The sequence below is a fragment of the Anomaloglossus baeobatrachus genome, chromosome 1 (assembly GCF_048569485.1).
Source record: "Anomaloglossus baeobatrachus isolate aAnoBae1 chromosome 1, aAnoBae1.hap1, whole genome shotgun sequence".
Classification (NCBI taxonomy): domain Eukaryota; kingdom Metazoa; phylum Chordata; class Amphibia; order Anura; family Aromobatidae; genus Anomaloglossus; species Anomaloglossus baeobatrachus.
This window is the reverse complement of record NC_134353.1, coordinates 856,810,840-856,824,972: the sequence shown is the minus strand read 5'-3', so window position 1 is coordinate 856,824,972 and position 14,133 is coordinate 856,810,840. Positions and strand designations below refer to the sequence as shown.

The following is a 14,133-nucleotide window of genomic DNA, read 5'->3' as shown; positions in this document are numbered from 1 at the left end:
ATGTGACACTAAAGGATGCCTAGCCTTGTATTTAGCCCAAAAAAAAAAAAAGAATTAAAATAAATGACGTGGGGTCCCCCCTATTTTTGATAGCCAGCTAGGGTAAAGCAGACAGCTGTAGCCTGCAAACCACAGCTGACAGCTTCACCTTGGCTGGTGATCAATTTGGAGGGCTCCCCAAGCTGTTTTTTTTTTTTAATTATTTATAAATAAATAATTAAAAAAAACAAACAAACGTGGGGTCCCCCCAAATTAGATCACCAGCCAAGGTGAAGCTGACAGCTGGGGTCTGGTATTCTCAGGATAGGAAGAGCCACGGTTATTGGACTCTTCCCAGCCTAAAAATAGCAGGCCGCAGCCGCCCCAGAAGTGGCGCATCCATTAGATGCGCCAATTCTGGCGCTTCGCCCCAGCTCATCCCGCGCCCTGGTGCGTTGGCTAACGGGGTAATGAATGGGGTTGATACCAGGTGTGTAATGTCACCTGGCATCAAGCCCAGCAATTAGTTATATCACGGCGTCTATCAGATACCCGACATAACTAATTGACAGTAATAAAAAAAAAATTGACAACAAAAAAAATTTTATTTGAAAAAACACTCCCCAAAACATTCCCTGATTGACCAATTTATTGAAAAGAAAAAAAAAAAATCCACAATAATCCATTTGGACGTCCCACGTCGACTCTGGACCTTCTAGAATATGGGGGACACGTTCAGGGAACGTATCCCCCATTTTCTAGGAGGGCAGACCCTCCATTTGAGGAGAGTGGGTGCAAAGAATCTGCACCCACCCTCCCTGGGTCACAGCTGCAGACTCTGTGCAGCAGCAGCCAGCGTCCTGAACACAGGAAGCTGACAGCTGCGCTCTGCACATGTGACCGGAGTCTGCTGTGAAGGAGCCGGAGGAGGGGGCCGCGGGGGATCAGAGCTGCGACAGGTATGTATGACACCGGGGGACACCGGGGAACACCAGGGGGGGGATAGGGGGGGACCCGGCAGGGCCTAGGGAGCAGGTTTCTGTCGCATGTGTTATGGCACATACGACAGAAACCATAGGAACAGTGGAAATGCGGCCGGCGCGCTGCTGTGATCGCCGGTGCGCGCGGCCATCTTGGATTTTCGGGAGGGGGTTGGGGGTCGGGGGGGGCACTTTGGGGACACCGGGGGACCGGAGGGAACCGGGAAAAAGATTTATCTCCCATCTGGCATGTTTGATCATGCCAGATGGGAGATAAATCATTTTTTACCGGCGCGGTCATTTACTATAACTTGATGATCGGTATACGGTGTATACCGGTCATCAGGTGAGCGGGGACCGGAAAAACCGGCCCGAATCATGATCTCCAGGGTCTCAGCTACCCCCGGCAGCTGAGACCCCGGAAATTTTCTGACTCTGGGGGGCGCTAGACCCTTTTTTCCGACCGCCGTTAAAAAGCGGCGGATCGGAAAAAGTACCCTTATTTACCGCCGTTAAAAGGCGTATCGGCGGTCGTAAAGGGGTTAAACAGCGACTAGGGCTTATTTACGGGGTAGGGCTTATATTTAAGCCTTGCTCCAAAAATGCTGAAAATCCCTGCTAGGGCTTATTTTTGGGGGAGGTCTTATTTTTGAAAAATCACGGTAGTAGTAATGTTTTTCACTGAGCATATAACAAATGTTTATTAAAAGGGTTGTCTGGAACTTGTACATTGATGGCCTATCCTTAGAATTAATATGGAGCGGCTGTGCAGCACCTGGCTGTGGCCACTGTATAGCTGACGGAGCTGTGGTTGTTGTTCAGCTCCGCTCCTGAGCACTTCTGGCTGATGTCGGGACGAGGAACAACTGATCGCGTGGGTGGTGGGGGGGGGTCACACCTACACCAATTAGATATTCATGATCTATCCTGAAGACTGGATATCAATGCAAACGTCCCAGATAACCCATATAAGGTGTAACTTATTGGTGCTGGGGTCGGAGGCATGAGAAGGTGGAGCAGTGCCCTGTACGGCTTCTACTGGTTAAATCCTCCTATAGTAACATTGCATTTGCCCAATCACTTCTTATTTGTGCTGGTGGGAAATGGCATTTTGCAATAACAGCTTGAATTTCCACGGTACGATGTATATATGTCAAAAGGTAACGAGCAAAATATGTAACCGCCAAGATCATGGTCACTTATTTCAAGGACTTGCATCTTTGCATTGACAATACATACACATCCCGACATGCAACACAAGAAGAAAACGTCCTGGAATTATGGAAATTGCAGGATGGCTAGACATGTTAGTGATCTGCAAATTATGAAAAATGGAAACATTTTCAAAATATCTTGATTTATTCAGTATTAAATATGAGCACCATGTGCAGAATTTCTCACACATGACTGCTATAAATGAGGTTATTAATTGTTATCTGAGGAAATGTCCTGCCACGCTCAGTGTACTTGGTCAAATTATCAAAATCCTCTGCTGGCAGCTCCCTATGCAACTGCCAGTCAATGATATCTCAGATGAGCTTGTTGAGAGACACTGAAGGCCATGGTAGCTCACACTATGAACAACTGCTCCTGGGACACTTTGGAGAAATGACCGTACCAGTGGTTCCATCACTAAATGAGTATAACACCAAGCTGTTGGTGCACCTGGAATGAAGACTAAAGGGGTCCGGTTACCGTACATTATGCCACACCACATCATAATCCTGGGAGTAGCATCGGTGTGATGGTCCTTGCGTATGTCGCGTCTCCAGTTGGAGGTGGAAATGGCGGTCTATCCTCCTCAGTGATGAGTCCCATGGACAAAGCCTGCTGCTTCTCTGCATTTGTCTCCCATTGAGCACCTCAGGGACATGATTGGTCAGCAATTGCAGAGGAAATTGCCAGCAGTGGATCTTGATGATTTTCCTGCCCAAGTGCATTCAGCATGCCAGAACATTTCTCTTACAACCATTACACTGTGTTCCAAATTATTATGCAAAAAGAGTTTAGGAGTGATAAGGTCAGAAATTTTTTGTTTGTCATTTAAACTCATTGCTGGTGATGTGTGTCAGGGCTCTTTATATCACTGAAAGCAATTACAGATACCTGTGCACATTAGTTTGGCAGGGGTGTCCAAATAAAGGCAAGACTACTTAAGAAGGCTGTTCCACATTATTAAGCAGCCTACATTTTTTGCCAAAATGGGAAAGAAAAAGGATGTGTCGGCTGCTGAGAAGCAACAAATTGTGGAGTATTTAGGTCAAGGCATGACTACAATCAACATTCATCGTGATCATCGCACAATCATGAAGTATGTAGCTGATTCACAGCACACGCGTGTGCGTGCTGATAAGGAAACATTGAGGACTCTTTCCAACAGGCAATTGCATCAGGTTAAAAGAGCAGCTGCTAAAATGCCTTGTCATAGCAGCAGACAAGTTTTTGAAGCTGCTGGTGCCTCCAACGTCCCCCGAACAACAAGATGCAGGGTCCTTCAGAGGTTTGCAGCTGTGCGTAAGCCATCCTGTCGACCACCTCTATCCACTGCACACAAGCAGAAACGGCTCCAGTGGGCCAAACCAAACATGAAGACTGACTTCCAAACTGTTTTGTTCACCGATGAGTGCCGTACAACGCTCGATGGTCCAGATGGATGGAGTGGAGGATGGCTGGTTGATGGACACCCCATGAAAACACGGCTAAGGCGCCAACAAGGAGGAGGTGGAGTAATGTTTTGGGCTGGAATCATGGGGAGAGAGATTGTTGGCCCCTTTAGGATCCCTGAAGGGGTAAAGATGAACTCCATAATCTTTGTGGAGTTTCTAAAACAGCACTTCCTGCCATGGTTCAGGAGGAAGAACCGTGCATTCCGCAGCAAGATCATTTTCATGCATGATAATGCACCGTCTCATGCTGCAAATAACACATCTGCATCTCTGGCTGCTATCGGCATAAAAGAGGACAAACTTATAGTGTGGCCACCATCTTCCCCTGACCTTAACCCCATTGAGAACCCCTGGAGCATCATCAAAAGGAGTGTTTGATGGTGGGAGGCAGTTCACATCTAAGCAATGGCTCTGGGAGGGTATTCTGTCCACATGCAAAACAATTGAAGCACAAATCATCCAAAAACTGACAAATTCAATGGACTAGAAAGTTCAGAAGCTTCTTTCAAACAAGGGGTCCTATGTGCAACTGTAACATCACCTAGAATTAAGTTTTGACTTGAAAACAGCTTGATTTCATTTTGTAATAAGCTGATAATGCTTATAATGTCACAATTGTCCATTTTGTTTTTCAAAATAAAAATAAAAAGGTTGAAAACTCTGCTGTGCATAATAATTTGGAACATGCATTTTGAGTGTTTATTATTTTTAAAAATATACTGTTTTCATAGGCAGTTTGATCAAAAACATTTCAATTATACTGGAATAGTAGATGACTGGAAAATAACAATGACTACAACGCATAAAGTTACCGTATTTTTCGCTTTATAAGACGCACCTGATTATAAGACGCACCCCCAAATTTGGTGAAGGAATAGAGATTTTTTTAATAAATGGGGTCCGTCTTATAATGCCAGTGTCCGTCTAACAAATAATATAGGGTATATGTCCCTCATAGCCCCCTCATCCTAAAATTAGCCCCCTTAATCTGGATATGGCCACCTTATATTGAACACGTCCCCCAGTGATGCCACATTTCCCCTATGGCTGGCACACATCCTCTATGGCTGGCAGACAGGGCCACTGTGGCAGGCAGACAGGGCCACTGTGGCAGGCAGACAGGGCCACTGTGGCAGGCAGACAGGGCCACTGTGGCAGGCAGACAGGGCCACTGTGGCAGGCAGACAGGGCCACTGTGGCAGGCAGACAGGGCCACATCACCCTCTGTGGCAGGCAGACAGGGCCACATCACCCTCTGTGGCAGGCAGGCAGGGCCACATCACCCTCTGTGGCAGGCAGGCAGGGCCACATCACCCTCTGTGGCAGGCAGGCAGGGCCACATCACCCTCTGTGGCAGGCAGGCAGGGCCACATCAGCCTCTGTGGCAGGCAGGCAGGGCCACATCAGCCTCTGTGGCAGGCAGGCAGGGCCACATCAGCCTCTGTGGCAGGCAGGCAGGGCCACATCAGCCTCTGTGGCAGGCAGGCAGGGCCACATCAGCCTCTGTGGCAGGCAGGCAGGGCCACATCAGCCTCTGTGGCAGGCAGGCAGGGCCACATCAGCCTCTGTGGCATATCGCCCCCATGTTGCTGCTTTTAGTAAAATAAACTCTGTCCTTACCTTCTGCAGCACTGTCCTGTCTCTGTCTCCCTCCTCGGGGTTGAACTCCTCCTGTCTCCTGCACTTCCTACTTCCTGGTTCTACCGTAGTGCTGGTCATGTGATCGGGACAGCAGAGAGAGATATCTCTGCATGTCTAATCACAGCCAGCAGGAGGGAGACCGGGCAGACACTGGAGGAGGTGAGTAAAGAGTTTATTATTTTCCTTTCGTCACGACAGCACCCACGAGAGAGGGATCCGCCCCCTTCAGGACAGGAAACCTACAGATAAAAAAGGGGCAGTCCCCCTCCCTCATCAGTTGGTTTCCTGTCCTGCATGGAGAGGAACCTACAGTGCCTGGGTCCTGTTGAGTCCGTGCGGTCTCCTAGGGAACGGCGGAGCTCTGGATCCGGAAGCACGGTCGGTGGAGCTCCCCTCGTGGACTCCGTCCTCCGGTGCACCTCGTCCTCTTTCCCCTGCCTGGCTTTGCCTCCGGGGGTTATGGCGCCTGCAGCAGGGTGTGCTCCTCCCAGACGTGTGCGCGGCAGGGGGGGCCCTGCCGAGTCGAAGGTGCACGCTTCCCTGCTGCAGTGACCCGGAAGTATGCGGGAGCACTTCCAGGGGAGCGGCCGGGAAGGTTCCTAGTGAAGCCCGGGGTCCCCTCCATCCGGGCCGGACGCTGCGGTGCGGGTGAGTCTATGGCGGTCGGGCCCGTGCCTCTCCCTGACGCGTGCCTGCGTCTTCCCGGCTGCTTGGCGTATGCACGTGGGGGGGGGGGGGTGTCCTGGGCCTGGCGCGTCCAGCGTCTGTGTCCCGGGCGCTGTGCTCCTGCTTCTGCGGCAGGGGGGGGGGGCTTGGTTATCGATCTCTGCCTGCCCTTCCCCCTGCCCTTCTGTCCAGGGGGTGCTCCCCTTCTCGGTCAGTCCTCTGCCGGCGGCATCCCTCCTGCTGTGCTGTGGCCGGCGTCCTGGTGGTGTCTGCCCTGGGGTGTGCGCCGGGGTGCCTCTTGGTCTGTACTCGGTGTCCTCTGTGCCTCCTGCCTCTGTGCTCCTGGGCCCCTGGGTCCCCCTGACCCCTATGGCCTCCGGGCCTCGGTGGACCTTTGCCCTGTGGTCCTGGCCCCTGTGGCCGCCTGGCCTCTGTGGCCTCCTGGCTCCGGTCTCCTCCTGGCCTCTGTGTCCTCCTGGCCTCTGTGGTCGCCTGCCCGGTGGCTTCCTGTCCTCTGTGGCTGTGTGGTCTCCGGACCTCTTGCCCTCTGGTGGCCTCCTGTCTTCTGTGGCCTCATGGCCTCCTGACTTATGTGGCCTCTTGGCCTCCTGTCTTCTATGGCCTCGTGGCCTGCTGGCTTCTGTGGCCTCCTGGCTTTTGTGGCCTCGGGGCCTACTGGCTTCTTGGCCCTTCTGCCTGTTTGTCTTGGGGCCTGTTTGCTTCGATGCCTGTTGCGGTGCCTGTTTGCCTCGGGTGCCTGTTTGCCTCGGGTGCCTGTTTGCCTCGGGTGCTTGTTGGCCTCGGTGCCTGTTGGCCTCTGTGCCTGTTTGCCCTCTGTGCCTGTTTGCCCTCTGTGCCTGTTTGCCCTCTGTGCCTGTTTGCCCTCTGTGCCTGTTTGCCCTCTGTGCCTGTTTGCCCTCTGTGCCTGTTTGCCCTCTGTGCCTGTTTGCCCTCTGTGCCTGTTTGCCCTCTGTGCCTGTTTGCCCTCTGTGCCTGTTTGCCCTCTGTGCCTGTTTGCCCTCTGTGCCTGTTTGCCCTCTGTGCCTGTTTGCCCTCTGTGCCTGTTTGCCCTCTGTGCCTGTTTGCCCTCTGTGCCTGTTTGCCCTCTGTGCCTGTTTGCCCTCTGTGCCTGTTTGCCCTCTGTGCCTGTTTGCCCTCTGTGCCTGTTTGCCCTCTGTGCCTGTTTGCCCTCTGTGCCTGTTTGCCCTCTGTGCCTGTTTGCCCTCTGTGCCTGTTTGCCCTCTGTGCCTGGTTGGCCTCTGTGCCGGTTGGCCTCTGTGCCGGTTGGCCTCTGTTCCGGTTGGCCTCTGTTCCGGTTGGCCTCTGTTCCTGTGTGGCCTTCTGCGCCTGTGTGGCCTTCTGCGCCTGTGTGGCCTTCTGCGCCTGTGTGGCCTTCTGCGCCTGTGTGGCCTTCTGCGCCTGTGTGGCCTTCTGCGCCTGTGTGGCCTTCTGCGCCTGTGTGGCCTTCTGCGCCTGTGTGGCCTTCTGCGCCTGTGTGGCCTCGGGGCCTCTGGGCTTCTGTGTTTCGGGGCCTCGGTCCTCGGTGCCTTCTGGTCTCGTGCTCCTTGGTTCGTGCTTCCTGGCCTCGTGCTTGGGTCTCGTGCTTCTTGACCTCGTGCTTCCTGTCCTCGTGCATCTGTCCCTCGGTACCTCTTGGCCTTGGGCCTATGTGCCTCCTGGCCTTGGGGCCTCTGTTCTTCCTTGCCTCGGGCCTCTGTGCCTCCTGGCTTCGGGCTTCTCTGCCTGGCCTCGGTGCCTCCTGGCCTCGGTGCCTCCTGGCCTCGGGTCTCTATGCCTTGTGGTTTCTGGCCGCCTGCCTCTGTGGCCTCTTGGCCTCTGTGCTTCCTTGCCTCCTGGCCTCCGGCCTTCCCGGTCTCTGGGCCCCCTGGCCTTTCTGGCCTTTGTGGCTTCTGGGCCTCTGTGGCTTACTGGCCTTCCCGGCCTTGGTCCTCGGGGCCCCGTGCCTCTGTGCCTCCTGTCCTCCTGTTTCTGGGCCTCCTGGCCTCGGGCCTCTGTCTCTCCTGCCCTCTCTGTCTCCTGGCCTCCTGCCCTCTGTGCCTCTTGGCCTCTGCGCCTCTTGGCCTCTGCGCCTCTTGGACTCTGCACCTCTTGGGCTCTGTGCCTCTTGGCCTCTGTGTCTCTTGTCCTCTGTGCCTCGGGACCTCTGTGTATCCTGCTTCAGGACTTCGTGGCCTCTGGCCGTCTGTGCCTCAGGCCGTCTGTGCCTCAGGCCTTCTGTGCCTCTGGGTTTCTGTGCCTCTGGACTTCTGTGCCTTTGGGCTTCTGTCCCTCTTGGCCTCTGTACCTCTTGGCCTATCTCGTCTTGGCCCTTGTGCCTCTGTGCCTCTGGGCCTCTGTGCCTCTTGGCCCTTGTGCCTCGCTGCCTCTTCCCTCTTGGCATCCGTGCCTCTGTGCCTCTTCGCCTCTCTGCCTCGGGGTCTCTGGGCCTCGGGGCCTCTTGGGGCTCTGTGCCTCTTGGGGCTCTGTGCCTCTTGGGGCTCTGTGCCTCTTGGGGCTCTGTGCCTCTTGGGGCTCTGTGCCTCTTGGGGCTCTGTGCCTCTTGGGGCTCTGTGCCTCTTGGGGCTCTGTGCCTCTTGGGGCTCTGTGCCTCTTGGGGCTCTGTGCCTCTTGGGGCTCTGTGTCTCTTGGGCTCTGTGCCTCTTGGGTTCTGTGCGTCCTGGGCCCTGTGCTTCTGTGCCTCAGGGCCTCTGTGCCTCCGTCCCTCCTGGTCGTGTGGGCCTGTGTTCTCCTCCTGCGTCTCTGGGTCTTGCGCTTTGGTGCTTGCTCCTTGCGGCGCTCTTGCCTTGCGCCTCTGTCGTCTTGCGCCTCCCTGGCCTTCCTCCTGGCCTGGCGCCTCGGGCTTCCTGCTTCTCCTCTGAGTCTCTTCTTCTCCTCGTCCAGTGCGGTGCTGTGCCTGTTCCTCTGTGTCTTGGTCGCCCTTGCCTCTCCTGGGCGTGTTTGCGCCTGTCTGACACTGTCCGTTGGTCCTTCCCTCCTTGGGGCGTTCCGGTCCTGGTTGTTCTCCTGCTGCACGGGGTGTCTTTGGGTTCTTCCCGCGCGGGGTGTTTTCTCCATTCCTTCGTTTTGTGGGGCTCTGTCCTTGCCTCTGTCGCTCGGTCGGCCCCTTGGTGGGGGGATTGGTCTACGTTCTTTGTTCTTGTCTTTCAGGCTTCCGTCTGTGGTCCTTGCGTGGCGTGCCGTCCCTTGTCCCGATGGCTGTGAGCTGCTGTTCCCCGTCGTCTGCGGTGCAGCGAGTTCCTCTGACCGGTGGTCTCCCCCTTGGGTGGTTCTGGCCGGTGTCTCCTTCGCTGGTATTGTACGGCTGCACCCTGGTCTTCTCCGTCCGCCCTTTTGGCTCTGCCGGCTGGCCTTTGTTCTTCGCCTGTCTTCCGTGGGTGGCTTGGCCCTTCGCGCTGTTTTTTCCCGCCCTCTGAGTGTAATCTCTCTAAGTCTCTCGTGGGTGCTGTCGTGACGAAAGGAAAAGACTAAATTACTTACCGGTAATGGGATTTTCCTGAGTCCACGACAGCACCCTTTACACCCCTGCCCTTTCTGGTTTGTTTTTTCGCCTTTTTTGGTGTCCTGGGAGTTGTCTATTTTGTATATTCATTCTTTGGCGGTTCCTCTCCCGGTTCTCTGCAACCAACTGATGAGGGAGGGGGACTGCCCCTTTTTTATCTGTAGGTTTCCTGTCCTGAAGGGGGCGGATCCCTCTCTCGTGGGTGCTGTCGTGGACTCAGGAAAATCCCATTACCGGTAAGTAATTTAGTCTTTTACTACAGCAGCAGCACGGGACGCCATATCTAACACAGGGGGAGGGGGGATCCTGTGCAATCAAAGGTAAGCACAGGCAGATAATATGCACAGCTCCCTCAGCCCATCAGCGCGATGCAGTTTCAGCACCACGCTTCTGATGGACAGCGGCTGTGCATATTATATGAGCGGGAGAGCAGGAGATCAAAGGCTGCCGCTCCCAGCTCCAAGCAGTCCCCAGCACGCTCCAGAGCTGCCTGCACCTCCACTGGACTCTGTGTGTGTGTGTGTGTGTGTGTGTGTGTGTGTGTGTGTGTGTGTGTGTGTGTGTGTGTATATATATATATGTGTGTATATATATATATATATATATGTATATATATACATACACCCCCCCCCCCCGTATATTCGGATTATAAGACGCACCCCCTACTTTCCCCCAAAATTTGGGGGAAGAAAAGTGCGTCTTATAAAGCGAAAAATACGGTAATTTAGGAAAATATGAAAAAATATTTTTTGCATAATAATTTGAATTTGAAACACAGTGTAATAACCTCATTGATATCATCCAAAACATGTAATGGTACATTCCCACAATCGGTGTTAGTGGAGTGTTTGACGCTACAGAATTTCTGCACCAATTTCGCACCTTAGTTTAATTTTTTTTTTCTTGCATTTTTTGTTACATGCATTTTTGTCTCAAAAAACTTGGTTGAAACCCAGGCAGCAGAGCAAACGGGAAAGCAAAGAAACAACTTTATTATTCCAGATCATAGTGGTATGAAATCATCATAATTATAACCTTCACCATCTCATAAACACTATAACCACCCAATTCACACACCTACACAAACAATATGTACCGTATTTTTCGGACCATAAGACGCACTTTTTTCCCCCCAAATGTTGGGGGAAAGTGAGGGGTGCGTCTTATGGTCTGACTATAAGGTTGCGGGTGCGGGGAATGAGGGTGGAGCGGGTCATCGGCGGCACCAGCAGGCTGTAGCAGCCTGCCGTGACCACGTGGGCCCGCTCATTACATATGCACGCCCATCCTCCCGCCCATCATCTCTCAGCGAAACCGGCGCTGACAGGTGGGTGGGGGGGGGGGGGGGCGTGCATAATTAGCAGCCGGCCGTGATCACCCCTGGCAACTACAGCATGGAGTGATCATGTGCGGCTGTATTCACTGCCCCCCGTGCATCATTATCAGCGCGGGGTGCAGTGAATCAGTGTACTCACCCGTCACAGTGTGTGGAGCCGCCCCCCTGCAGCATCGCGTCTTCCTGTCTGTGCCAGCGGTCAGCTGATCTGGACACTAGCGGCGCGCACCGTGATGACGTCATCGCTGTTCGCGCCGCTAGTATCCACCAGAATCGATCAGCTTACCGCCGGCACAGACAGGAAGACGCGATGCTGCAGACACCGGTGACGGCTCCACACAGCGACGCTGCAGCTGAGACGGAGATCGGTGCTTCAGGGAGTGAGGAAGGGTAAGTATAAACGTTTTTTTTTTTTTTCCTGTGCCACAGGATACACGCCATTTACCAGGATGGGGGCATTTCATGAGCAGGATGGATGGGGGCATTTCATGAGCAGGATGGATGGGGGCATATCATGAGCAGGATGGATGGGGGCATATCATGAGCAGGATGGATGGGGGCATATCATGAGCAGGATGGATGGGGGCATATCATGAGCAGGATGGATGGGGGCATATCATGAGCAGGATGGATGGGGGCATATCATGAGCAGGATGGATGGGGGCATATCATGAGCAGGATGGATGGGGGCATATCATGAGCAGGATGGATGGGGGCATATCATGAGCAGGATGGATGGGGGCATATCATGAGCAGGATGGATGGGGGCATATCATGAGCAGGATGGATGGGGGCATATCTTGAGCAGGATGGATGGGGGCATATCTTGAGCAGGATGGATGGGGGCATATCTTGAGCAGGATGGATGGGGGCATATCATGAGCAGGATGGATGGGGGGTATATTATTAGCAGGATGGGGGGTATATGAGCAGGATCATATACAAGGCAGGAGGATCCTTATCAGAATGGGGTACCTTAGTAGAGAATTTGGGGACATTACCCCCATAACAGTGTCAGCAGCAGATCCTCGCCCCATAAGTGTGTCATGACCATATTTTTTGGTTAAAATTTTATTTTCCTATTTTCCTCCTCTAAAACCAGGGTGCGTCTTATGGTCAGGTGCGTCTTATAGTCCGAAAAATACGGTATATACATTCAGCTAGATGATAGATATATATATATTTATAATATATATATATATATATATATATATATATATATATATATATATATTTATAATATATATATTTATTATATATATATATATATATATTTATAATATATATATATATTTATAATATATATATATATTTATAATATATATATATATATTTATAATATATATATATATATTTATAATATATATATATATATATATATTTATAATATATATATATATATATATATAATGTCACAAACTCCCCTACATATTATACACTTGAATCACTTAGTGCCTTTCATTTGGCACTAAAGTATGTTTAGCTTGGTTTAACCGAATAAATAATTTATAAAAAAAAAAGAATGAGGCCTCCACCTATCCTATTTTTGATAGCTAGCAAGATAAAGCAGACAGCTGCAGGCTGACATTATTAGGCTGGGATTGTTATTGGGCCCTTCCCAGACTAAAAATAGCAGCCTGCAGTGGCGCATTACATGAGATGCTCCAATTCTGGCACTTCGGCGTGGCTCTTCCCAATTGCTCTGGTGCGGTAGCAATCAAGGTAATGGTAGTTGGGGTTGATGTCAGCTGTGTAGTGTTGGCTGGCATCAAGCCCTGGTGTTAGTAATGGAGATGCATCTATCAATCACCCCCATTCCAAACCCAGCAAGTAAAAAGAGAGAAAACACTCACAAAAGGTCCCCCTCCCCCCTCCAAAAAAAACCCTCCACACTTTCCCTGGTTTACCATTTTATATATAAAAAAAAACATCTAGGTCCGATGTAGTCCAGGGAATCCGCCGCTGTCCACAAATAGAATCCTGAAAAACATAAAAACAAAAAAAAATATGAAAACAATAGACTGTCCCTCGTTCACCCATTTATTAGAAAGCAAAGTTCCCAAGTCCGTTGTAGTCCAGCGCATTCCACGATGTTCCTCGATTACCTAGATCAAACGCTATGAAGCCTCAGAATAATAATGAGGCTCTATAGACTTTGAGCAGCAGCCACTCCACGTGACCCGGGACACTGATGAGCGGTGATCTCAGGATCGTCATTGCTCATCACTCTGATGTGTATTTGTTTGGTAGCAGCCATGAGTGCACACGGGCGGTCTCCCCAGGACCCCAGATGACATTGTACCCTTCATTGCACTTAATGTTCCTGAATTTCTATGTATGTGCATATCTGGAGTGTGGTCCTGTGATGGTGCAGGATCACCTGCGTGACGTCTGCATGTTCTCCTTGTATTTGTAGTATAGGAAAGCTGGATTGGGGGTCTGTGGGCACAGGCTCTGGTGTGAGCGGATGCATTTTTGTGTAATGTGGTGAATTTTATATTGATACCATAGAAATAGTAAATGCTTGAAGGTTCAGTTAAGTGTAAACTAACTGGTTTGTGTTTTCTCCTCAGGACGCTGCTGTGAGACGCTGGCTCTGTAACCAGCAGGTATCAGACATGCAGCCAGAGTTTCCCTTCTCTGTGCCACGACCACAATGAATCCAGAGGGACTGAGGAGATGCAGCGCCTGCGCCGTGGATGGACACCGCACACCGCTGTAGGATGGGGATGTCCCATGGACTGAGAAACTTAATATGGATTTACTTTACTACCTGTATATAACTATTTTGTATCTAACTACCTTATATGTACAGCTAATTTATATTCCCTTTTAATTTTTGTGTGTAAAGCCAAGAGATCAAGCACAAGGTATTTAAGCTGGGAAAGTTATGATGCCACTGAAAAGTATTTGTGCAATCCACTGTAAAAAAATAAAGTGGAATAAATATAAATGATAAATCAGACTCCTGATGTGTGATGACTTGTATAATACATCTTCTCAGGCTTTGGAGTCGGTAAAAGTAAAATGATTCATTAATATCTCGTACCTGCCCTCACCACTAGGGGGAGATGAGCACATGCATTGTGCTGCAAAACCATCTCAATCAGCATTTCCAATGTTAAAGATCTTGACCTTTTTTCTTTAAAGGGGTTGGCCACCGTATCTTTATTTTACCAAATATGTTGGACATGATTGAGTCACTAGTATATAAGTGTAGGATTCTACTTGCAAGAGACTTTAGTGTATCTCGCATCGCATCTCACGGGTTGGCCTGCCTGTTTCCCGACGGGAGCGTCTCAGCTGCATAGAAATAGATGCAGCTGACCCGCTCCTGTCGGGAGA

The 14,133-nt window shown here is 51.2% G+C and overlaps 1 protein-coding gene across 3 annotated transcripts in view; it reads left to right on the top strand.

Moving 5' to 3' along the window:
• Nucleotides 1–13,748, top strand: part of SDHAF1 (succinate dehydrogenase complex assembly factor 1) — a 34,909-nt gene extending 21,161 nt beyond the window's left edge. For all 3 annotated transcript variants that reach the window (XM_075342408.1, XM_075342401.1, XM_075342393.1), the window contains exon 3: nucleotides 13,362–13,748. The gene's annotated coding sequence lies outside the window, so the exon portion shown is untranslated. The remainder of the gene's footprint in view (nucleotides 1–13,361) is intronic.
• The last annotated feature ends 385 nt before the right edge of the window (nucleotides 13,749–14,133 follow it).